Here is a 27003-nt window from a genome sequence, read left to right on the forward strand (position 1 = left end):
AAAGGGTAGTTCTAAAACATTTTATGATAAATATGCATATTTTTCAGGGTTTAACACTAGTAATGCAGAAACATTTTATTTCAAATTGTCAAATAAGACAGGTATGAAGACCATGCTTACAAACACGAAATTGATATATTCAGATTCATTTTTTGAGCAAATGAATACATTTGGTTTTGATTTCTGGAACAATAACATTGAAACAAAAACTGTTTGGGGTGCGAAAGATTGGCAAGTACAAGGTATAGAATCATTGTTCAGAGCCTGCATGATCCCAGAACAAATTATATTTTTGAATGACACTATTCAACAAACTACCTGTCTTGGCTTAGCCAAAATCAAAGACTTAAACAAACTGTCTATTCCAAAGCCAACAACGAACAGTAATAGCTCTATAGATGTTGATATAGACTTGAACCATATTTTAAACCAAAACAGAACAAATCCTGATTGGAAACAATGGTTGATCTGGCCCACAGACACAAATAACTGTCAAGACAGATTCCTGAACAAAATACAGGGGTTCAAATTGACCAGGCCAGACCCTAGATATTCCCAAAGACAACATCCAGGGATAGTAACTACTTACAGTGTGGGCAAGCTCTGCCTTCAATGGCTACAAACATCCACACTGGCAGAAATTAAGCAACACCTAACTTTACTTCAAGAGGGTGCTGACTTGCGTGATTTCATTATGGGACCACACAAACAGCGTCAAAAACGTTTCATAGCGGCCTCTATATATGCAGCTTACAATGAAGCCTGGAAAGTAACTCAAATTGAGACAGCCGAAAAAATACGGGAAATTGACCGTATTAATTTGGAAAAATCACTTTCTGTTGTGGACAATGGGTTAATGACTCTGTCCTCCAGAATATATTCACTGGACAGTATTGTGTCTTCAGCAATCGATATAATATCGCAAGACTTACTGATGTTACAACACGGTCAGTCCCAATTGCGTTCTATTGTACAACTTGGCTGGACGTTACAAAATCTGCGTTCAGGCTATGTGCCTTGGCGTTTAATCAACACAACGTCACTATTTAATATCTTTAACCTTACTGATAAACAAATCAGTTTGGCACAGAAGGGTGCTGACTATACAATTCTGAGCATTGAAAAACTTGAGAGATTACCATTGACAATGTTAGAACGACCTGTCATTGAATGGATAATACATGGGATAATAAATATTCCGATAACAACTTTCCAGTTTCAATACTGCCAAAAATATATACAGGCAGGCCAGTATGAAAGGTTGGGTAAAGGATGCATTAAGTCAACATGGAACTTGCCCTATACACACGCATGTGTTAGTAATAAAGGACAGAGTGTGTTCCTTAGTGGCAATAATTGTGAAAGGTCTCTAAGCGGTACACTTCTGTGTCAGGGTATTAGTTTGCATGGAGCATGTGAAGGGACTTCAAATAACCTTTCATGTCACCAGCTAGGCACACCTGCAACACAAATAGAACCATTCTTTAGGAGACTCTCGAACGGGAGTTACATTCTAATTGTAGATCGCAGATGTTGCAGTCTGCTGCCCGGAAAACCTTATCTCATAACCGTGACTACGAAGGTCATGTGCTGTGAACGAGTATTGTTCCCAAACGATGCCCGAGACAGGGAGGCAAGGTTATGGCCCAGTTTGAAAATTTCTTCTATTCGAATTGATACTTTAAGCAGAATGAAGACAGTGCTCCTACAGACACCAACCATGTTAACGTCATCAAAAGAAACGTATGATCTCCAAGTTGCAAGGACAACTGCTGAGATTCATTCACTGTTATCAACCAATTCCCCCATACGTTTCGCAGAAATACTGAGCGAAATCTTAAATATTTCTGATACAAGTGGAATCGCGAGTGTATTTAAGACAGTGTTTTCGGGAGCTTTAACCCCATTCAAAGCCATCCTGGGTATTTTTCCTGATTTTGTCCATTCCATCTTTGGCGGACTTCCTCTCCTTTTGGGACTAGTGGCAGGCATCCTATTTTTGATCCTGTTACTTCGCTATGGCAAACCACGTCACAGACAAGACACCAGTGACAATGGAAGAAACAATCAGAGCTATTGGCTACCGGGACCGCATAACTAAAGTCCTTGGACTAGCACGGCTACGAGATTTAAACATGACTTGGTTTCTTTCATTTAGACCGATGTGGCAAAGTTGTGTTATGCCTGTATTAAGGTGCTTGCTATGCGGCGAAGAATGCGTGTTGGACACCTGTCTGACACTACAATCGGATGTGCCAATGGACGCAGAGACTTTGTTGGGTCCGGTAACGGCTCATGCATTGTGCTGTCCCCAGCGGCTACCAATCCTGATGACGGCATTCGTGGAGACTTCACCACTACGATTGAAGAGTTGTGAAGTACAAGATGAAAGCAGCATCGATCAGGTACGACCTTCTGTCAGCTATGCTGATCGAAACATCAATGAAGGCAATCATGCTCATGAATGCATGTTACAAAAATTTTCCGAGTTAGTGGAACTTTCGCAAGAAGCAGTTGACAGTTTTTTCGAAAGTCTCAACAATATGATGTTTTCACCAGAGCAGAAAGAATGACTTTGAACAAACTAGCACACGGCGTTCCATACACCCTGAATTTGGCCTTCAACTTTGAAAATAAAGCAATAAGAAATGTTCTCACCAGTTTTTACGGAGAGCGAGACATTTTTTTTTCCCCTTCCATTTCCAAAAATATTAACGATTTTTTTTTACACTTATCTTCTGCTTAAAGTAAAACTATTCCTAGAGAACAAAATTTCTATTTTTAGCTACTCTAAAGACATTAGCTACCCTCTAGCATGTTCACAAGTATTTATGATTTTGTGATGAGATGTTCTCGAATTTTTCTTCTGTATTAAGAGCCATTTCATGTGTAATTTCCGCATTTCGTTCATACTGATTTCGAAATATGCGTATTAGATTTAGCATTATTATACTGCTTGAAGTGCATATAGTAACTATACTCATCTTTTCGTGTATTTCGCATTTCCAATTTTCAGAATGCATTTGATTGTATTTTGGGGTGGTTCGGTATACACATGCACTACTAGTTTTGTTTACTATGCCTAGATTTGTAAATATGGACATAGATTACGTGGAGTGGGTGTGATGTATTTACTATGGGTACTGTATCGATCCCCCATTTCTGACCCTTGTCTGGTTAATAATTAACTAGCAGCCATTCAACTGCACAGAAACCCGTTATCTGATTAGCCATACAACGGCACAGAAGCCCGTTATCTGATTAGGTCATAGCGCATGCCATCTCATTAGGCAAGCACTATTTCTCCAGCCCCCTAATAGGCATACGGTGTTCTCAAAACAAATCAAACCTACCACGACCTGGGAAATCCCCACAGCCATTGTTTTGATTTAACCGAGAACTTCAGTAAAGAATGTGCGAACGATCAGTTCGTATGACATCCTTATTGACGTATTTATGTCCATCCTTACGTCAATCTCGGCACCTTTCAGGTATAAATAATACCGACATTGCCTTAAGCAAACACACGAGGTGGTGACAAGATTGGAGCAGCGAGACTTGCCGAGGAGCCCAGCTGAGAGCGAAGCCCACAGACGCTGCCCCTCCTTTCTGACACCCTGAGAGAGAGACGCTGCCTTTTCTCCTGCCGAGAAATCCAGCTCCGGCGCTTCCAAGCCGCCCTCGCAGGCAGCTGGAATATCAAGCCCTGAGATAGAGATACCAACCCTCCAGCCTTCTAAATCCCAGGCACTGAACTGAATAACCCTTTGTAGAGAATTCTTGAAGCAGACCCTTGGCAAAACAAACTTAACTTAAACTGCTACTTATCTACTCCCGCCCACGTATTAGGCTTAGGTCAGGTACATTGGGGTAGGCGTAGTTAGAAGCACCAGTTGAGTACGATTAGTCAATGTATATATGTATGTATCTATTTTATCCATTTTAAGTATCATATGGCTAAGAAACCATATCAATGCTTTTACAGTATTATTTTATAATTCTGTTATTACTGTATGCACTTTACTTAACTATAAGTATTGCAATAATAGCGATTCATTTCTCTTGTATGAGAAAAGAGACTGATCAATAAATAACATCTTTTTATTGAACACGCCCGTCTCTTCCTTTTCTCTCCAATCTGGTGAAACTAAGAATGCACTGAACTGACTGAGTAAAATAAGTTGTCTTTTGTTTTCACACGACTCTAGAGATACACTCTTGATTAGGGGAGAGCAAAGTTGTCATGTTCTATGGTTGTCAGAAACTAAATCCCTTCTTGTCTATACCAGGGAGGTTAAACTCCTCCTTGTCTATTCGAGAAAGTTTCTAGTGAACTCTGAGCTAGCTGGCAAACACAAAACTTTAAGTCTAATATCGTCAGTAGAAGACCTAGTTAACCTCTGTCCTACGTCTATACTATTGAAGATATTATTCCAATGCGCAGAGCCTATTGGGATAATAGGAACTACACTACAGGGTGTACTGTTGATGTGGACTGGCCATGTGGGTGGTGGTGGTGGTGGCCATCTTGAGTGCTGGCTGGTACAGGCAACATGTGCTTGGGGTGCAAGGGGCCATTTTGAAGAGAGGCAGTGTCTGAGGCCTGCACTTATTTTGCCTACTTTTCATCCATTATCCCCGGGGGTAGTGAGTGTTGCATGGGCCTAGTCTTTCTGTGGGGTGTCTTCTTGAATGTAAACACCATTGAGGCCATGGATGGGCTGGGATTGTGCTGTTTTTTGGTTTTTTTGTCGTTTTTTTGGGGCTGCTGGTGTGGCCTTTTGCCCAGGGGTAGTGGTGCATGGACTGAGTGTGCCTGTGGGGTCTCACTCTCTTTAATGTAAACATCCTGGATGGCATTGGATTGTTGTGATTTTTGGGTGTTTTTCTGTTTTTTTGGGGTGTACTGTTGATGTGGACTGGCCATGTGAGTGGTGGTGGTGGTGGCCATCTTGAGTGCTGGCTGGTACAGGCAACATGTGCTTGGGGTGCAAGGGGCCATTTTGAAGAGAGGCAGTGTCTGAGGCCTGCACTTATTTTTCCTATTTTTCATCCATTATGCCCAGGGGTAGTGAGTGTTGCATGGGCCTAGTCTTTCTGTGGGGTGTCTTGAATGTAAACATCATGGATGGCATGGGATTGTGCTGATTTTTCTGTGTTTTTCGATTTTTTGGGGTGTATAACTGAACTGATGTTCCTCTGTCTTCCATTGCTTTTAGGTGTACATGACTCAAGAGAACCACCAGTGCCAGGAAGAAGTCCTGCAGCGGTGTGTGTGTGCAGCATAACGTCACGCGACGTCACGTCTGGACACAGACAACTCTGCAACTCGTGCAACTGCTGCCTGCTGTTCTGACCTGCTCTGAAGAAGATGGCCCCAAAAAAAGTTACCCGTAGCTCCTCTAGCAAGAAAGTTGCCAGTAAGGAGCAGAAGAAGCAAGTTACCAAGGAGACTGGTGTGCCGGCCGCCCCTTTTTTTGGGAGTAAAAAAAAAGTATGCCTGCAGCAGCAGCGGGATCTGCTGGGGACCAAGCTGGGAGCAGCACCCCCGCTCCATTGGACTCAGTGCCACCACCACCACCACGCCAACTTAAGTCCAAGCCCTTCACTGCTGCAGAGGCACTTAGTGTAGTTGTTCAATCACCATCGACCAGTGATGTTGGCTCATCGCAAGAAAGTAGCAGCAATGTCCCTCAATCAACACAGGTTGTTGTAACTCATCTGACGAGTGTTGAACAACCACAGCCGCAACAAAAACCACATGTGCAAGTACAAGCCCAAGTACATGTGGAAGGAGAGGCAGCGCAAGGAGATGCGCAAGCAGAGGTGCATGGAGGGTCACAAGTGCCCACAATAGTTGTTCCTCCCGAAGTAGGGGCACATCAGGAAATCGACAATCAAGGCGAGGTATCATTTGAGGAAGACACTCCTCCTGATGATCATTCATTGTCTTCCACACCCCTAGCAAGGAAGAGATCAAGGATGGTGTCTACATCTTCTTCAAGCACACCTCCTTCTGATGATACGGATCAAAATTGGGAACCAGCACCACTGCCGTCTGAGAGTGAGGCACATGATCTGACAAAGGTAGTTAAGCGTAAAAGGAAGCTCGTCCAAAGTCTCAGAGTTATGGAGTGTGATGATGAGGCTCAACAAGAAGTGGCGGATACTGCTGCTGATGAAGACTCTGACAACGACGACCCAGTCATCATAAAGGTCACTGCAGCCCCAGCGGGCATGCAGCAAACAGACATTTTGACCCTAGCCCGAAAAGCTGCTGAGCGTGATGATGATGATGTTGTCGAGGAGGAGGCAGTGGAAACACCACAATCATTGGAGTTAAGTAGTACACCAACTCGTACCGCTTCCATATTTCTTTCTCACAAGAAGGGACCTCCATCCACCTCGACCTTAATTAGTGGCGGTGAAAGTGCACAACATACAAAAGTTGGGCAATCCAGATCCTCCACTTCATCTGGCATTAGCAGCATGACCACCACCACCAGTATCGCCGCCTCCTCCGGCCCCCACAGACACTTCAAGTCCCCAGTTTGGGACTTCTTTACTGTTTGCCCAAAAAGGGAAAAGTTCGCCATTTGTACCATTTGTAAGGTTGCAGTTAGTCGTGGTAAGCTTGGTACCAACTATGGTACCGGAGGCCAGAGAGGTCATCTTAGGAGACAGCACACTGTCCAATGGTTTGCGCACCTAAAGGCGATCAAGGAAGCCCGAATTGGAAGTCAAGAAAACGTTGATGTTTCATCTGATGATGACGAGGAGGAAGAAGACGTGTCAAACACTTCACTTACACCCAGTACCCCTGTCAGCAGCACACCCCATGTGAGGCACACTAAGAGTGTTGGAGCGAGTGAGACACCAACGCGAAAAAGTTCACCAGCGAGCATAATTGGGTCAAAGAAGTCATTATCATCCCGTAAATGCTTGGTCCAGGGCAACATTAGAACCATGTTTTGTTCAGACGCGCCATATGAACGCAACCACCCACTGACGCGTCTGTATAACACTAAGCTGGCTAAAATGCTAGCTGTGGACCTTCTCCCTTTTTCTTTTGTAGAAGCGGTAGGTTTTCTAGAATTAGTGGCAGCGCTCTGCCCTAAATGGAAGGTTCCTAGCCGGTTCTATTTTGCCAGAGTTGCGGTTCCAGCACTACATGAAGATGTGCTGGAGGTGATTGGGGCAGCTTTGCAGAAGAGTGCTGTTCACACTATACATCTGACAACAGACATGTGGACCAGTGGCGCAGGCGCTGATTACATGTGCATCACTGCACACTGGGTCTCTTTTTCAGGGGTTAAAGCAAAGCTAAACGCAGGTGTTGACCCGGACCAAGTTTTTAAAGCTGCTCGGAAACATGCAACACTAGCCATGTTTGGCTTGGAGAAAAGTCATCCAAAAAAATGGGAGTCAAGAGGGAAATACCGAGCTAGGTCGCCCTCCACTCAATTCAAATACTGCAAACAAAGACCTAGTCCTAAAGGCAATATATCTTCTAGACCATTAAACACACAAGGATTGTCGGAAAAATCATTCCAGATACACCTCTAACTATAGAGATTGATACTGTGTCTCAGTCTGTTGCCATGATAAAAAATAGCCATACTCTGATTGGTATATTACACAACAACACAGGACGTACATTCACTAGAAGGACGACAAAAAAATTGTGAAATAGCTGGAAATCACCTCACGGGCGCACCACCAATGGGACCCCTGGTTTGTACTCACCAGGATGGCCCTGTTCTCATCATTGGTGACAACCAGCTTAACGTAAACGTGTCCAACACCCAAAGAAACAGTGAATGGTGCAGTGTACATACAACTTATATGTGAACAGGACTGACAACATTCAACATATACCACGAACAATACTGTGCATACAAGATACAAAAACTTTTATTTACGCTTTTCTTGTTGCAAACAGTACACACTTAAACATAAAAAAGTGAGTAGCGAATACTACCTATCGACTCGCACTCTCATTGGTGGTGCACCCGTGAGGTGATTTCCAGCTATTTCACAATTTTTGGCTATTTTTTTATCATGGCAACAGACTGAGACACAGTATCAATCTCTATAGTTAGAGGTGTATCTGGAATGATTTTTCCGACAATCCTTGTGTGTTTAATGGTCTAGAAGATATATTGCCTTTAGGACTAGGCTTTTGTTTGTAGTATTGGAGAAAAGTCACACAGCACAAAACATTTTGGACGAGTTTAACAAAAAGGTCTTTCACTGGCTGTCCCCCAAAAAAACGCCAGATTGGTTATGTTTCCACGGATAATGGCGCCAATGTAGTTAAGGCCATGGCGCTGGGTGACTATTTCAGAGTGCCGTGTTTGGCGCACTGTATCAACCTGGTAGTTCAAAAATTCTTGAGTGATAAAGACAGTCCAGCGTGCGAGGTAATGGCCACCTGCCGAAAAATGTGCAACCATTTCAGCCATTCTTTTAAGGCCCGGAAGCATCTGAGGAGCCTGCTACATGAACGTCGAATGCCAGTGAAAGCACTCATCCAGGAGGTGGCAACACGTTGGAACTCAACCTTCACTATTTCTTAACACTGGGTACAGCTCAGAAGGACCTGAGGATGGATGTGGCGCACTGGGAAATAGTTAAAAGCCTGACAGAAATGCTTCGTCCTTTTGAGGTCTTCACGCGTGCAGTCAGCAAGGAGGACTGTAATTTGGGAAAAGCTATCCCATTGTTGTGCATGCTGGAGCACCAACTGAAGGCGGTGTCTTCTGAGTTAGAAAAAGATGAAAAACACAAAGACCCTTTTGTTTTGTCTGAGAAATTATTAGAGCGCCTACGTGGTGATGAACGTCTTAAAATGATCAACTCAGAAAAGCATTACATTTGTGCTACTATTCTGGATCCACGCTACAAAAAGGCGCTGGCAGGCCAAGCATTCTTTCCTTTTGCTGATGAAGATGTTAAAAAGTACAAACGTTGGCTAGCCTGGTCAGCCAAGAGGTTTGATAAAGAACGGCAGGATATTGAAGGAGAAGGCAGTACATCAGCATCAGCATCAGCAGGCCATCCCCAGTCAAAAGAATCCACTTCTGCACCTGTGGCTGTGGCACAAGTGACCTCTCAGCCGTTAAAGACACCGGCAACCGGATCATCTGCACCACACACAAGAGTAACATTGGCTGCTGAAGAGGATTGGCTATCTTGGCTTGGGTATGGTTCTCGAAAAAAGGTCACAGGCACAGTAAAAAGTAAGCAAAGTGGAGGAACCGTTGAGGACCTTGAGTCGATGGTGCAGGACTATCTGAATGACTCAACAGAGGTCTTTCTTAATGATGAGCCATTGGAGTATTGGCATGGGAAAAAACAATTGTGGCCACAGCTCTCCAACCTGGCTATAAACTACTTGTCTTGCCCACTCGCAAGTGTGTCTTCTGAACGTGTTTTCAGTGCTGCTGGTGGCATTGTAACTCCCAAACGGAGCCGCCTCTCGCCCAAAAATGTGGAGAGGCTAACAATGATCAAGATGAATCAGCACCTCATACCACCAGATTACAAAGTACGAGAAAGCACGCCGCATGAAGACGAGGAGGACAGCAACGTAGATGAGGGAATTTGTTCTCTGTTCGGTGACGCTGACCTCATCCTGCCTGAATTCGCAGAGTATGATGACGAACTCTTATTCTTATTCCCTGACACCGAGCCCTGAAAATGAGACAATGAATCAATAACGTTCTTTTTCGTCCTTATTCACTTTTATTCCTGTGTGTCTGTCTTTCTTTGTTTTGCACAGTTAATTTAATTCAAACTTTAATCACCTAATCACAAAAACAAGCCCATCAGCAGAACTGTCTTCACTTGTTTGCTTATTGATTTGAAGGTGCCGCAGTCTACATTCCTCAGGTTCACAAGTTCAGAAGAACATGCTCCTCTATCCTCCTCCTCCAGACTCCTATTTCCCTCAAATAGAGGGCTGGATTACGCCCAATGAAGAAAGACTCAGCACTTGTGGAGGTGTTCTACTTCTTTGCGGGTGAGTTGACGGCTCTGGGCCCATTGCTGTGAAGCTCTAATAACGGATAAAAGTGTTTTGGACCAAATATGAGGCGGAAATTTCTTGCCGTTTTTGCTGACTTGCTTGCCTTTGAGGTGCTCTTTGGCGGGGTTCTGGGTGTTTGTGGGTGACTTTTGGGGTCTGGGAGCACTGCTGCGACAGTCTAATCTTGATTGCATTTGCTTTTCAGGAAATCCGTGGTGGAAAACAGGAGTTATGATGATTGATGACCTAGCTGCACAGCGCGTTTGGACCGAAGGCCGAGAGATATTGTAAGTATGGGATTTAGCTTTTTGGCTGTTTGGGGGTGTTGTCGCGTGCTTTTTTGCGGGTGGGTTGGCGGGTCTTGGGGCATTCCTGGGAAGGTCGAATACCGGATAGAAGTGGTTTGGACTAAATCCATGCAGAATTTTTTTTTGATATTTCTTCTGACATCTTGCTCAATGTAGCGTTTTTGGGGGCCTGTTTTGGGGGCTTCCTGGTGTTTGTGGGTGGGTTTTGGTGTCTCTGTCGGAGCACTGCTGCGACAGTCTAATCTTGATTGCATTTGCTTTTCAGGAAATCTGTGGTGGAAAACAGGAGTTATGATGATGACCTAGCTGCACAGCGCGTTTGGAACGAAGGCCGAGAGATATTGTAAGTATGAGATTTTGCTTTTTGGCTGTTTGGGGGTGTTGATGCGTGCTTTTTTACGGGTGGGTTGGCGGGTCTGGGGCATTCCTGGGAAGGTCTATTACCGGATAGAAGTGGTTTGGACAAAATCCATAAGGAAAAGCCTTTTGGCACTTTTTGTAACTTATGGTTCGTTAGGGTTAGCCCTAGCAGCAGGATTGCATGTGTTTCGGGGTGTTCTAGATTTTTGCAACTGGCTATGGATACTTTTGCTTGCTTGCAAGTGGTTTGAATACAATCCACGGAGGGTAAGGGGGTATTTGGGCCTACTTTTACTTTCAAAGTACGTTTTGTCACCATTTTTCTGCTAGGCCTAGTTTTTTGAGATCTGATTGGGGGTCTTCTACATTTTTGCGACTGGCTTTAGTAAGGGTCTTGGTGGGAGCATTGCTGGGAAGGTCTAATTTTGTTCCAAAACACAGTTTACAGTACACCTAGCTTGAGGGGAAAGATCCGCTAAATTAATTTGGCCATACTTATTTATCCTTCAAAAGGTGACTCAGACAGAGTACGCAATTTCAAAAATATTGTACTGTCTATTAGGAAAATCAAAGTGTGACTTTTTGCACCACACAGCGTACATACCTTATATTTATTTATCAGTGGTATTGTAATAGCACTTCCTGTTTTCCGTTCAATAATTACAGGCCGGGTTTCAGTCAACATCCGCCAGGCAGGCAGTGGACAGGGTGTCTTCTGTCAGTGGTCACCAACATTGATGGACGAAGCGTTAGCTGGAATGGAGGAGTGCCGCTAATAAGAGGAATTGTTTGCTGCATTCAACTTACTTACCAAATTCAACAGGACAACTCCAACAACATACAGATGCAGTATCCATTGTTTTCTTCTATGAGTCTGACTGCATTTCTTGGATCTCTCTCTGCTTCTAAATTGATCCCTACAGCCATTTCTTTATCTTCAATTATTGTTTGTCCATGCTGTGCTTTTTTTTTCTTCTCTCAACAAAACCTACCCAAAAAGAAACCCCCATTCCCATCCATTTTCCAAACCCTAACCCTCTTCCCCCGGGCTGTGTGGTTTTGCTTGATGTGTGACTAAATGACATCAATAATTCCACACACTTGCTGGGGAGGATAAGGTCATAGCAACAGGCTGGTGAAGGAATCCGAGGATATATTCTCGACTTACTCAGCTTCAGTACTATTTCTTGTAGTAGTAGGAGCCAATGTCAAATAAATTCAACGCAAGTACTAGTTATACTTGCAATACTTTACCATTTGTTAGGCTACATTGTGGCACTGTTCTAGTGTACTGTCACCTGCTATATTCTCTATCGTACCGTAACCGTTGTAATGCTACAGTAAGGACAAACCAGGTTTCGTTTTCTTTTTTTCCATAGGCATGCCACTGCCACTGTGTCACACCACTAGTACCACCGCAATGAGGACATTTCATCCGCCCAGGATTGCCAACCTTAATCCCCATTTCCCGTGGAGCCAGTCCTGGGCCTAGCCCTAATTTCAAACACAAATTACAGGTAAGATAAGCGTTTGGTGGGAGGTAGTATAATGGAGTATTAGGACTAGACGAGAGATTGACGGTAGTACTATTAAAGTCCTAGGACTCTTCAGGAAAACAAACTTACTGTTAAACCCCCACCCACCAGACTCAAAAGCAGTAAAAAACAGGTATGGTCAGATAAAGTTTAAAAAAGTATATTTATGTAGCCCTAACAAAATAATCTCCCTCAAGACCCTCCCTAACCCTAACGATTTTCTTTCAAAAGTCCCAAAAAGAACCCAACTCCCAAATCCCACCCCCCAAAAGTCTCTAAAAAATAGGGCAAGGGACACTACACTACTGGAGGGTGCTGGTGAATTTAGCGGCCAGGGCATCATACTCCTTGCGGAGGGTGGCATGGTCGAAGCGGAGGCCCTCCACCAAGTTCTTATAGTTATGGACCTCCTGCTCCAGGTAGGACACTCTGAGTCCTAGGCGGCGCTGGCGTGCCTTGCAGCTCCTGTGGGGGGCAGCTGGTGTCTTTGCTGCTTGGCGGTGGTGGTTGGCTTTGGTAGCCCAGCTCCGTACCGCTGGAGCACTGCGCTGGCTGGCAGCCCGTGGGGGCACGGAGGAGGATGCAGCTGATCCAGTGGAGGATGTTGTGGTTCCACCGGTTGACTGCGTGTCCTCCTCCTCCAGGGCCACCAGCCGCCGATATTCGGCGACAGTGGCATCCAGCCTCCGTTGCCGGGCCATTCGAGCCTGCTCCCTCCGTGATGTCGATTTGGAAGGAGCAACTATATGAAGAAAGAAAGACATAGTCTGTAACCAATGCTCCTTAACATTAATAACACAAAGTGATTGAGCCGAAAGTTGTGTCACAGTACAAGTAGCAAATTGAAAGCACAGTACATAACTATTGAGGACAGTATCTATCTAACCTCCCACTTCTGCATCCTCTCTCTAACATTAGTGGGAGTTTAATGAACAAATTCTATGACCACTATGGACTTCCATTACAGTCGACTATGACAGTACACCAGTCTTATTCTTCTTCTTCTCTCTTGTTTAGGAAAATTGGTACGTTATCTTATGCAAGCCGGCAGAATGCCAGCGCAGTGAACTTGCACCCGAGAAAAACAGACGCACACCATGATGAGTGAGACAGACTTGCGTTACTGTACCGGTCCAGTACATGCAGGTGGTGAAGCTATTACTTTTCTATTACGGGTGGCACTGAGAATACTCTGTTACAAGAGCTACTGCTTAATTAATTTACCTTTCACCCTACAGTGCAAATGAGTACTAGAAAAGGAAAATGAAGAAGCTAAATAATTTGATTATCTATCACTTCACATGGGATGTATTTGATGACATATGGGATGACTTTAGGTGCTTTGCTTATTATTGAGTGAACAGTGATACACCCACACATGAATGACGTACTACTTCTAAACTAAAGTTATTAAGAGAGGTACGGAGTGTCCACGTAATAACCGGATATATGCTGTGCTTGCAGTTGCAATACAAACTACTGCTACTATTCATGGTAGTATTGGACAAATTTACAATTTCTTTTCCTTGCCAGTTGCCAGTTGCCTTCCCTACACTGGAACAGACGTGCGGGTGCGGTGTTACATGCTCTTCAAGGTAACACTTAGTTCATCCAGTGACCATCTACTCTCTCTAGATACACATATGCTATCTAAGAGTCAGATAATACCATGCTCCAGGCATCCATCCATTCAAAGTATATGCACACATACAGTTTCTGTTTCACCCACCCAGGCTGTTCTCCTTCCACCCATCCTTGCTTCATCATTGACCCAGCCATGCACCATACCATATTCTTTCCTTCCCAGCCACCTCGGGGACCAAGCAAACACATATCATTCTTCTTTGCCAGCCGTCATAAAATTTCTCGTCCTTCCACACTTACTTACACCCTTCTTTCGCTTTTCGTTCATCCCATCCATCAAGTTCATCTAAGATCTTATTGGGATTCTTCCCACCAAAAACTTCACAGCTAAGTCGAAGTACATTTAGAGGAGGCTACTACCTGGTTGATTTATTATACACCCGTGCAGAAAGCACACTATGCAGTCTTCAATCTCAATAAGTAAGGAATATATAGCTTACCTCTTCCCGCCACCACCGTGTGAACCCTCACAGGAACGTCCGGCACTTGCACCGCATCCTCCCCAGAGTCCTCGTCCAACACCACCACCTCCGCGCTGGCCCCGCCACCAGATGTTACACCTACAAAGTACATTTAAGAATGTTAGAAATACACCACTCACTACTATATAATATTTGGTCTAGGAGGAATAAAGAAATGTTAAAAAAACGAAATACAATGTAATAATTTGTAACTGTATACTCTAAAGTAAAAATGTCCCTTTTTCCAGGGAAGGCTGTTGTCTTGCTGGACTTTTTGGCACAACTGATGAATGCTTGCTTTTTATTTTTAACACACGCCACTTTTTCTCCTAACAGAAGCTTGACTTCTAAGAACACGATCAGGGTCAAGCTCAAGTTCAAACCAGGTGAGAGCTCAGCTCGACCACAAGAAATGTGTCCAATTAATCGTTAGCACTAAGCACTTTTCCATTTTCAGTTAAACTTTTACTTTTATGACAAAGTGTATTTTAATAAATGTGTTTAGTTTTAATAAAGCTTTTAAACTTAAATAGACTCTGTGGTTTTTGGTCCTCCAGACTAGAGTGGATGAGCTAAAGGTTTTGGAATTTTTGCAAGCATGAGTGCCTCTGACACTTCTTGACTGACTCCGTACTCTTGTCCTGCGTTGGATAATCTAATCATCATTGGGGATCAATCATCGGTGACTTTGGGAGCTAACAGCCTGATTCATGAAGCGAAATAGCGGCCGCAAACGCTGCGAAAAAGCAATTGCGGGTGCAATTTACGTAATTGGCATTCAAGAACAAAATAGCGAAATCGCTAACACATAATAGCGAATACGCTAACACATAATAGCGATTACGCTATAAAAGTCACAGATTCCCGGTAGTCGAGCATTAGCGACACGGAAAAAGCGACCAACCACGGAATCTGCAAATTAAATAGCGAAACGCAATATATTCTCAATCGGCATTCATGAAAAATATCCAATTGCGAAAAACCCCAAAATCGCAATTTACGTGGTGCAAATTAAGGACAACTCAAAGCAGCTGGTAACCATAAAAGCCATGAATAAATTACATTTGAAAAACCGTTGGCCAATCACCAACAGGTTCAGGCCTGACCAATCACACATAAGGACATTCAGCAGCAGCAATAGTCGTTCCACAATGCCAGGAATGTACATGGTGGTGAGGCGGCGAAGGCTACAGCGAGCAGCACGGAGGAGACGCATGATGCAGGAAAGGATTTACCGCCAGCGGGTCACCTTGCTGGGCCAAACCAGAGAGCAGATCTTTGCTAAATACAGGCTGAATGGGGAAATGATCATCTGGCTGATACATGACCTTGATCCCCTCATGCAGCACCCAACAAGGCGAAACAATGCGGTGCCTACACATGTGCAGGTATTGTGTAGCCTGCACCTCCTGGCCTCCGGGAGTTTCCAGGGCATAGTAGCGGCTGCTGGGGGGATATCCCAGCCCACCATGTCACGCTGCCTCCACACTTTCGTTGATGCCATGCTCACCCAGCTCCACCGTCACATCACTTTTCCCACGAGCCAACAGGAATTGGACATGACAAAGCTACAATTCTACAATGTAGCCCATTTCCCCCATGTACTCGGTTGCATAGACTGTACCTACGTCGCCATCTGCCCACCAGCTGCCACGGAGTATATGTTCCGCAACAGAAAGTCCTACCACTCCCTCAACATACAGATGGTCTGGAATGCCAAGACCTACATCACTGACATTGTCGCCCAGTACCCAGGGAGTACCCATGACTCCTTTATCTTCAGGCACAGCGGACTCCACACACGACTGCTCAGGGGAGAGTTTGGGGAAGGACACCTACTTGGTAAGTACACTTTGTCGACAATGTCACATTGCTATGAAGTAACTGCGCTGCACAGGCAATCAACATCTGCTCCTCTCATTCAGGTGACAGTGGCTACGCCCTACGGGAATACCTCCTGACCCCTTACCTCAACCCTGCCACACCTCAGCAACGGATATACAATGTTGCGCACATCCGGACAAGGAACTGTATAGAAAGGACATTTGGCCTGCTCAAGAGCAGGTTCCGTATACTGCACAAGACAGGTGGGGCCATGTATTACAGTCCTGCAGTGTGCTGCCGCATTGTGGCTGTCTGTGCAATGCTTCATAACATTGCAACCAAGCGCCGGATACCTGTTGACATCTCAGGCAGTGAATCAGAAGGGGACGACCGGCCACCAGCACATGCGCACCATGCACGAGGGAAGAACCCAGCTGAAGGCCACAGACGTCGCAACCACATCACAGAGAACAATTTCTAGGCCACCCTCTTCCCTCACCCCACAAATCACAATTGCATGCAAAATGTAATGATGACACAACGCTAATGTGTGCTGCAAAATAAATATATTTGTTTCTTTCACAAAAAAAGTCACCAGTATAACTATTTTCTACTAACAGTATTACTTCATACTGCAGTGTCAAAGGACAGGGCAGGCTTATAGTCAGCCTGTGCCTGTAATTGTCTGAATGAGTCAATTGCGCCTCCCGCACGTTACGCCCAAGCGCCTCTGTGGCTCTTCCTCGTCCGGGGCACCTGTACCTGGCGTTGCCCTGGTGCTGCGCCTAAGTGGCGGGACTAGTGTGGCAGAGTGGCTGCTGATGCTGGATGCCCCCTCACTGCCATCATCACCCCCTACAGTGGCAGGTAGAGCAGGAGGGTGTAGTGCCGTAACTGCCGTGGTGAGGTGCTCCAGGACCCTGGTCATGTCCTCACAGCACTGTACGAGTTGGTGCTGCTGTGTTAGTGACCGCCGTGACAACTGTGAAGTGGCATTTGCAGCCACATAATTGGACCTGCTTGTAGGAGGCCAGCCGGCTCATGAGCTGGTGGTGGCGCCGCCTTGCTGCACTGCGCTGCTTAGTCATCGCAGCGGTGTTGGCCTCCATGGCTGCAGTCATGCGGGCCATGGCCGCCGTCATGCGGTCCATGCGGTCTCCCACTCCGGCCACATTGCGCCCAATCTTGTGGAGCTGGAGCTGAATGGCACCTTGCTGCTGTGACTGGCGCTGATGTATCCTCAACATGCGTCTTTCGACGCTCAAACAGGCATGACTCTGTCCATTGCCCCTCCTGCTGATTGCAGCAATGGTGTGATGGCGAGACCTCCCACGCCTGCTCTGCTGGCCTGTCACTGTGGCTGGCCGCTGTGTTGGCGCTGTCGCAGGCCCAGATGTTGTAGCACCAGCTGCAGGTGGTGTCACAGCAGGCGTTGCTGGTGCGGCAGGGACTGGAGGCACAACGGTGGCGTGCCTGGGTTTGGCTGTTGGTGGTCCGCCAGATGCAGGGGGCACAACGGTGGCGTGCCTGGGTTTGGCTGTTGGTGGTCCGCCAGATGCAGGGGGCACAACGGTGGCGTGCCTGGGTTTGGCTGTTGGTGGTCCGCCAGATGCAGGGGGCACAACGGTGGCGTGCCTGGGTTTGGCTGTTGGTGGTCCGCCAGATGCAGGGGGCACAACGGTGGGGGGCCTGGGTTTGGCTGTCGGTGGTCCGCCAGATGCAGGGGGCACAACGGTGGGGGGCCTGGCTGCTGGTGTTGTTGCAGCGGCAGGGGCTGGTGCCTGGGTTTGTGGTGGAAAATCCTCCTCCTGGGCCTCCTCATCTATTTGCAGCCTTTCACTGTCGCTGCTTTCTGCGCCACCTGTGAGGGTAAGTGGACACTCATTAGTTGCATGTGACTGTCAGACGTGCTGATGTTACATGCATGCTGGGTGACATTCCATGAATGGCTGTGGATTTGCGTACTTTGGAACCTGTCTGGCTGCATTGTGGTACTACTACATTGTGGCCAAACTACATCTACCACAATGCTTCAGGGCATTTCCTGATGCGCAACAATGGCATGACTAAGGGACATTATGTGAGCCTATTTGGTCAGGGACGGTCATAGGGGACAGGGTCGCAGTCGCATGCCACTTACCTTGGGTGTCTTGGGTGGGGCGGGAGGAGTCCAGAAGTGTGACGCCAATGCACGCCTCTCTCTCAAGGGTGTTCTCCACCTGGTCCTCCAAGGGTGTGTTAGGAGGGACTGTAGGTCCGCCACCTCCAGTGCCCGATGACTCTCCAAGGCGCTCCGCCACCCTCTCCTTGGCACGACCTCGGAGGTCATACCATCTTTTCTTCAGCTCCTCAAGTGACCTATCGGCCACACCCACGGAGTTGACATTGGAGGCTATTCCCAGCCAGATCCTCCTTTTTTCTTGCTCCGGGACCTTCCTGGAGTCTTTGCCAAATAGTTTTTCGTGGTTGGCCACCACCCCTTCAATCAAATTTTCGAGCTCCTGCTCAGAAAACTTTAGCTTCCTCTTCCGCCCTGTGTTGTTGCTGGGGCCAGGAACAGGTTCCTCTGACATGGCAGCAGAGTAGTTTCACTTTAGTAATCACAAGAATAGCAGCAGCTTTCCCACTTGCTCCCTCGAGGTCTGCCTCACTGTGGTGAATGGGGGTGGGAACTGCCTGCTTCCTGGTTGTGATGTCATCACTGAGCTCGAAAAGCGACTTCCTGTTTTCCAGATCTCGCGAGATTGCGAATCGCATTCCCGACGCAGGTAGCCGGAAATAGCGATTAATCTGCGAATATCGTCAATCGCTAACGGAATTTGCGCCCGCGTGCGAGTCGCTTTTTTTTACCGGTAATCTTCATGAATTCTGATTTGCGAGTTCTCAATAGCGATTCGCATTTTATCGCTATTTGAGACTCGCAAATCCCGTTTTTCATGAATCAGGCTGTAAATGACTCTGCCACACTATCTAGTGAGTAAGGAGATTGGGGGTTCTTCAAAGTCTGATATCACTGAGGTATGTGGAAAGAAAGTCTACCTGCGCCTATTATAATTGATAAACAATGCACTATTTAGTGTTCATAGTTCGGTTTGTGCAGATTTGTCCCTGCAACAGTAGTAGAATGGATTGTCCTCCTATCCAAACCAAAAGTAAAGTAGTATCTTATTCTTTCTTGGTGGTCATTTACCTTTTTATTGTTGGCAATTGTCAAAGCATAAACATTTAGAAGACTTGAAAAGACATTATGGACAATCCCAGAGGACTGCACTCAGTGCATAGAGCTATTGCTGACTAGAATGGGAGTCCAATGGAATTGCCAAATGTGCAATCTTAGTTAGCTACACAGACAGACTAATAAGAATAATCTAGCAATACCACAGGGAGTCATAGTCGAGGCAGGATAAGAATTTAGATCCAGTCTACAAGAAGATGAAAGACGATTTAGAAAAAATCGAATGAGGAACGCTAGGAAAAAATAGGTACTCTATATTAAAATTAAAACGTACTGGGGCCAGCAAAGGAGCCCTCGCCTGCCCGATCCTGGCCTGCATCCTCCTGAACAGCACCCTCCTCCTCCTCCTGTGTCCTCTTGCCCTTGGGGGGAGCTGATGTACAACATGAAAGAAAGAAAGACCAGAAAACATGGATGAGATTTGTCAACCAAATCAAACATTTCAAAAGAACAATAACAAAATATTTTGGAGAAATAGCAAATAGATAGACAACTATTCCACAGGATATATTGACCAATCTCATATGGTATACTACGTTATTCGTATTGCCTGATTTGCGGACCGTTGACTTTGAAAGTTCTTATGTAACTCACTAAACAGACTACTAAAAAGGTTTGCCTAGGCCTGGCAGGCAGCAGTCCGCAGCACGCGAAGTGACAGACAAAGTCCATCGTGCTTGCAGATCAGTGAATACTCAAACTATCAATCCACCGACCACCACCACTATTTCTTCTTATAGCCATGTGTCTAAAGGAAGTACTGGACTACAGTCTGTTGGGGCTGATTTAGAAGTCCCTTGCGGCTCATTTTACTCCATTGTTGCATGACTTTTGTGACGCAGTGGCAGAACAAAAGAGGCGCCATGGTGCGGCGTATATAATAAAAAAAATGACGCATATGGGAGATGCATCACGTTGTAAAGCCTGCGCCATCAGGGGGCGTTCCGGCGCAAGGGAGGGCGTTCCTGCGCAGGAACGAATCCTAAAAGTGGCTGAGGGTAATCTTCAAGATGTCAATCAGTCACTTTTAGGACAATGATGCGTGACTGAAACACTGCGCCTGCTTGAAGCCGACGTACGGCTTGATGCCGCATTGGGGAGATAGGGCACCCCAGAGCATTGCTGGAGCTGCGCCATCGTTGGCACGCAACTCCAGCAATGCGCCGCCTTTACGGCACAGATGCGTAAGGCTTCTGTGACGTTTTGGGCCCATGGGTGGTGGTGGTGGCATGGCGCACAATTACTGCCGCATCCCTGCTACTTTGCAGGGATGCGCCGGTAATTGAAAATATGACCCTTAGTGTCTAGCATTACGCAGTTCTTTACACTACACTCATACATAATTTCTCAGGCCAATGAAATGAACACAAAATACAAAACAAATAAGCATAGTAGCAAGCAAGGCTACTGAGAAGGAGAGCAGTGCACCTGAAATGCATAGAAGATTTTGAAATATAATTTACCTACAATGTAATCGGCAGCATTATTGCTCTTGGTAAAGAACAAAGATTTGCAAATAACAGAGCCGGATAAAACAGAGTAGTGATGAAATAGCTAGAAATAGCTACTACTACTCACCAAGCCCGGGGACCTCTACGCCGAGCGCGTCCAGCAAGTCGCGTTCCCGGTCCATGACATCCGTCCAGCGGTGGGTGGCCTGGTTATAGGTGCGCCGGACCCCAGAGAGCTTAAACATGGCCCGGCACACCTTCTCCCGCCGCTTCCGGCGCTCCCGGATGCCATAGCCGGTTGCGATCTTGCCGCCTCCCAGGATGGTCTTGGGGAGGCGGCGCTGGACGTGGAATATTAGTGTGGCCACCTCCTCCGCGCTAAAGATCTCCCGTGGCATCACTAGCTCCCCCCTCAATCGCCCGCACGGGAGCCGGGCACGGGGTGCGGGACCCTTCCCCTTCTCAGGGTGCTTCCCGGCTCCCTTTACCATGGTCTGGGCAGAAATGAATGTAAATAATAAAGAAGAAATAGAATAGGGAAGAAGAAAAGGAAAGAGTTTAAAAAAGTAGTTTAAAATTAACAAAAAGTAGCAGAAAACACAAAAATATAGAGCTAGAAAAATAGAGGGATAGATAATAAGTAAAATAGATCAAAAAAACTTCAAACAAGCAAAGGATGGAAGAGATTCAGAGAGGATACAGAAATCATGCCCAGAACCATAGCAATGAATGAAAAACAAGATGGCCGCGCCCGTTCACGACCGCATGGGTAAGTTCGCGCAAGATTTTCCTCGCGATCACGGGCGAAATTGTACTAGCGAGCAGCACACTTTGCGAGATTACACATAGCGGCCGGAAACGGAATTACGTCACGCAACAAGATGGCCGCGCCGTGTACGACCGTTAGGGTAACTTCGCAAACGTATCGCTACAAGCGCCTTGCGAACATGCACAAAATCACGCGAACATACACGCCGCAAAAAAAAAATAGTGTATTCGCATGCATTCGCGGCTTCCGAAATCGATCTCGCACGGATTCGCGCCCCGCAAATGGCGCGAAATTGCAGAAAAACTATTTTTGCTAAACTGAAAGCAATCAGCAGGTGCAAAAGTTCAAACTTAACATTAGTAACCATTCACTCTAGTGCTTCCTGAGGGGCCCCTCCAGAGTTCAGTTGCCTATTTGCAACTATTCTATGACCCTGCTATGACCCAAACAGCAGGCTCATAGAATAGCTACAAGTAGACCATAAAGGTCCTGTGAAAAAAAAAATTCACTGCAACAGAAAGGAAATTACAGATAAGGAAGGAAGCAGGTGCCAGCCAGACTGGAAGTTTCAAAATTACTGACACATTAATGACCCCCAAATTAATTCATGGCAGTTGAAGAAGGGCAGGTGTGCTTGCTTTCACTGCAACAGAAAGCAAATTACAGATAAGGAAGGAAGCAGGTGCCAGCCAGACTGGAAGTTTCAAAATCACTGACACATTAATCAACCCCAAATTAATTCATGGCAGTTGAAGCAGGGCAGGTGTGCCTGCTTTTTTTCACCCCCATAATCTACAGTGATAAACAAACCTAATAGGTGGCAGTGAGGATGTACCAGAGGGTGGCATGGGTGTACCAGAGGGTGGCAGTGGTGAAACAGAGGGTGCTGTGAACCTGTGATGATAAACCAGACGTAGAAACAACATAGTCGCGGCCGTTGCGAGCCGAAAAGTAAGTTCGCAATTGCGAAATGGTCCACAAATCCTCGCGAACGCTCGCCAACACAAAAAACACAAAAATCCGCAAATCCGCGAGAGTTCGCGGATTTTGCGGATTGCGAATCCGTAAATACGCAAATTCGCGTACGCGAGATCTGCTAGATCCGCCCATACTTAGTGGTGGTATTGGTGTTATTGGTGATGGTGGCATTAGAGGTGCTATTGTTGGTATTGGTGATGGTATTGGTGGAGGTGGTGTTGATGGTGGTGGTATTGTTGGTATTGGTATTGATGTTATTGGTGGTGGTGGGGGCATTGATGGTGGTGGTGGTATTAGTGGTGGTGGTATTTGTGGTGTTTCTGATGGTGTTATTGGTGGTGGTGGTGTTATTGGTATTGGTTGCATTGGTGGTGGTATTGGTGGTATTGGTGGTGGTGGTATTGGTGGGGGTAGAGGTGGTTTAGTGGTGCTGGTAGTATTGGTTGTGATGTTATTGGTGGTGGTGTTATTGATATTGGTATTGGTGGTGGTATTGATGGTGGTGGTATTGATGTTGGTATTGATGGTTTTGGTGGTGGTGGTCTTGGTTGTGGTGGTATTGGTGGTGGTATGAGTGGTGGTGGTGTTATTGGTGGCATTGGAGGAGGTGGTATTGGTGGTGCTGGTTGTATTGGTGGTGGTGGTATTTCTGGTGGTGGCATTGGTATTGGTGCAGGTGGAGGTGATTTTAGTGGATATATTGGTGGTGGTGGTATTGTTGATGGTGTATTGGTATTGGTTGTGGTGATATTGGTGGTGGTGATATTGGTATTGGCAGTGGTGTTATTGGTGGTATTGGAGGTGGTGGTATTGGTATTGGCAGTGGTATTGGAGGTGTTGGTATTCTTGGTAGTGGTATTGGTGGTGGTGGTATTGTTGGTGGTGGTGGTAGTCGTATTGCCGTCTGTATAGGTGTTGGTGGTGGTGGTATTGGTGGTGGGGTATTGGTTGTGTTGGTATTGGTGGGGGTAGTGCTGGTATAGGTGGTGGTGATGTACTGGTGGTGATATTGGAGGTAGTGGTGGTATTGGTGGCATTAGTGGTGGTATGGTCATTGTGGTATTGGTGGTGGTGTTATTGGGGTGGTGGTATTGTTGGTCTTGGTATTGGTGATGTTGGTATTGATATTGGTGGTGGTGATATTGGTATTGGCGGTTGTATTAGTGTGGTGGTATTGGCAGTGGTATTGGTGGTGGTGGTGGTATTGTTGTTGGTGGTGGTATTAGCATTGCCGTCGGTATTGGTGTCGGTGGCGGTGATATTGGTGTTGGTGGTATTGGTGGTGGTAGTTCTGGTATTGGTGGTGGTGATGGATTGGTGGTGATATTGAAGGTGGTGGTGGTATTGGTGCAATTAGTGTTGGTATTGGTTTTGATACTGGTATTGGTGGTGCTGGTGGTTTTGGGGGTGGTGGTATTGGTGGTGGTGGTGGCACCGTTGGTATAGGTGGTGGTGGTATTGGTGATGTTGGTATTGGTAATGGTGGTGGTAGTATTGGTGGTTGTGGTATTGGTGGTGGTGGCATTGGTGGTGGTATTGGTATTGGTGGTGGCATTGGTATTGATGGCGGTATTCGTGGTGGTGGTACTGGTTGTGGTGGTGGTTTTGGAGGTGGTGGTATTGGTGGTGGTGGTGGTATTGGTTGTGGTGGTATTGGTGGTGGTGATATTGGTGTTGGCCATGGTGGTATTGGTGGTGGTGGTATTGGTATTGGAGGTGGTGGTACTGGCAGTGGTATTGGATGTGGTGGTATTGGTGGTGGTATTGGTGGAGGTATTGGTGGTTGTATTGGTGGTATTTGTGGTGGTAGTGGTATTGGTTGTGGTGGTATTAGTTGTGGTTGTATTGGTGGTGGTGGTATTGATATAGGTGGTATTGGTGGTGGTGGTGGTTTTGGTATTGGTGGTGGCATTGTTGGTGGTGGTATTGGTGGTGTTGTTGGTATTGGTGGTTGTGGAATTGGTATTGGTGGTGGTGGTATTGGTATTGATGGTGATATTGGTGGTGGTGGTGTTGGTGGTCGTATTGGTTTTGGTAGTGGTGGTATTTGTGGTGGTGATATTGGTGGTCATATTGGAGGTCGTGGTGGTATTGGTGGCATTAGTGGTGGTATTGGTGGTGGTGGTGGCACTATTGGTATTGGTGGTGGTATTGGTGGTGGTAGTATTGGTGGTTGTGGTATTGGTGGTGGTGGTATTGGTGGTGGTGGTGGTTTTGGTATTGGTGGTGGCATTGTTGGTGGTGGTATTGGTGGTGTTGTTGGGTTGGTATTGGTGGTTGTGGAATTGGTATTGGTGGTGGTGGTATTGGTATTGATGGTGATATTGGTGGTGGTGGTGTTGGTGGTCGTATTGGTTTTGGTAGTGGTGGTATTTGTGGTGGTGATATTGGTGGTGGTGGTGGTATTGGTGGTGGTGGTATTGGTGATATACGTGGTGGTGATGGTGTTGGTATTGGCAGTGGTATTGGCATTAGTGGTGGTGGTATTGGTGATGGGGGTGGTATTTGTGGTATTGGTGGTGGTATTGTTGGTGGTGGTGGTATTGGTATTGGCATTGGTATTGGTCTTGGAGGTGGTGGTATTGGTGGTGGTGTCATTGGTTGTGGTGGTACTGGTGGTGGTGGTATTGGTGGTTGTGATGGTATTGGTGGTGAAATTGGTGGTAGTTGTGGTATTAGTGGTGGTATCGGTGGTGGTGGTATTGTTTGTGGTGGTGGTATTGGAGGTGGTGGTATTGGTGGTGGTGGTGGCATTGTTGGTATTGGTGGCGGTGGTATTGCTGATGGTGCTATTGGTTTTGGTGTTACTGGTGTTACTGGTGGTGATATTGGTGTCGGTATTGGTGATATTAGTGGTATTGGTGTTTGTGGTATTGGTGATGGTTGTATTGGTGTTGTTAATGGTGATGGTGGTATTGGTATTGGTTGTAGTATTGGTGTTGGTAGTGGTGGTATTGGTTATAGTGGTATTGGTGGTGATAGTGGTATTGGTGGTGGTATTGGTGGTGGTGGTATTGGTATTGATGGTGGTGGTATCGGTGGTTGTGGTATTGGTATTGGTGGTGCTGTATTGGTATTGGTGGTGGTATTGTATTGGTGTGGTATTGGTGGTGTTGGTAATGGTATTAATGATAGTATTGGTGGTGGTATTGGGATGGTGAAATTGGCAGTATTCGTGGTGGTGGTATTGGTGGTGGTGGTATTGGTGGTAGTGGAGGTGGTAGTATTCGTGGTGGTGGTGGTATTGGTGGTTGTGTTGTTGTTGTTAATAAAACAAGCATTTGGAAACAACCCGTCAGGTGGCTTTAGTGCAGATGACATGTAACAGATGTGCTGTTGTCAGCTTCAGCCCATTAGAACACAATTATGTTCTACCTGGAATTCATATGCCTTAATATGCAATCATTGCTAAATCCATTTTACTTGAGAGGGGGGGTGTTGAAACAGACAGGAGATAATGCAAAAGTGATTGAAAGCAGGCACCCGTGTTAACGGGGCGCTATGCTGATTAAATAAAAAACACAAGCGGTTTCAACTGAAGCATCGCATGTCCGGCCTGCAGTTAGAGAAACTCAATGAAGTAAATAGTGCTTACAGACTAAAAAACAGGTCCCGTGTAACAACCAAAGTAAAGGAGCCAGTAGCCATGGGAGGTTTCAAAAGAAGACAAGGCCTTACTAAGGAGGCGCTTACAAGCCTATTAACAAATCCAAAGGCAGCATTTACGAAAGACAATGACACAAGCCAATAAAAAATATGAACGTGGTAGCGGGCGCAGCTTCTCTCCCATACTCTTCTATAGCAGTCTCGCAGAGCGAGCTGCGCACGTGCACTGCCTCTAGGCTTGACCTAAGTATATTATATATCAACTACAGATTTGTCATACGGGGGTCCCCTGCAACAGTACAGTGGGTGAGCTGTCTATAAGACTCAAAAAGGCACAAATATATAGAGTTTTGCATATTGGCTTTCAAAGTGGATCATTTGACATCATTAAACAAAGGGAGTACACAGGTGCAAGAGTGTGTAATGGAGAAAATTACATTCAAAAGTAACAGGAATGTAAACAATTTTGTCGGATCAAGGTACTGAAAAGTTCCTTGTCTCAGAAGCCAAGATGTGGGAGAAGCTTGGCAAGTCGTAGATGGGCACTTCCTTAAGGGACATTGAGCATGAGCAAGAAAACATGCAGTCTACAGAGGTTACCATTTCACTAACAAAATGTATGCATTTTTCATCCACAATCCCTCCCTCTTGCACTATTTATTTGAGAAACGTAAGACATTTCAATATGTGTCAATCTGTTCACGTCCCGAGTCAGATACCATTTTTATAAACTTTCACAGAACCATTATCATATTTCCATCATTATAATCATTATCAGCTTCTAATATTTTCAAGGGATATA

The sequence above is a fragment of the Lissotriton helveticus genome, chromosome 9 (genome assembly GCF_964261635.1).
Source record: "Lissotriton helveticus chromosome 9, aLisHel1.1, whole genome shotgun sequence".
Classification (NCBI taxonomy): domain Eukaryota; kingdom Metazoa; phylum Chordata; class Amphibia; order Caudata; family Salamandridae; genus Lissotriton; species Lissotriton helveticus.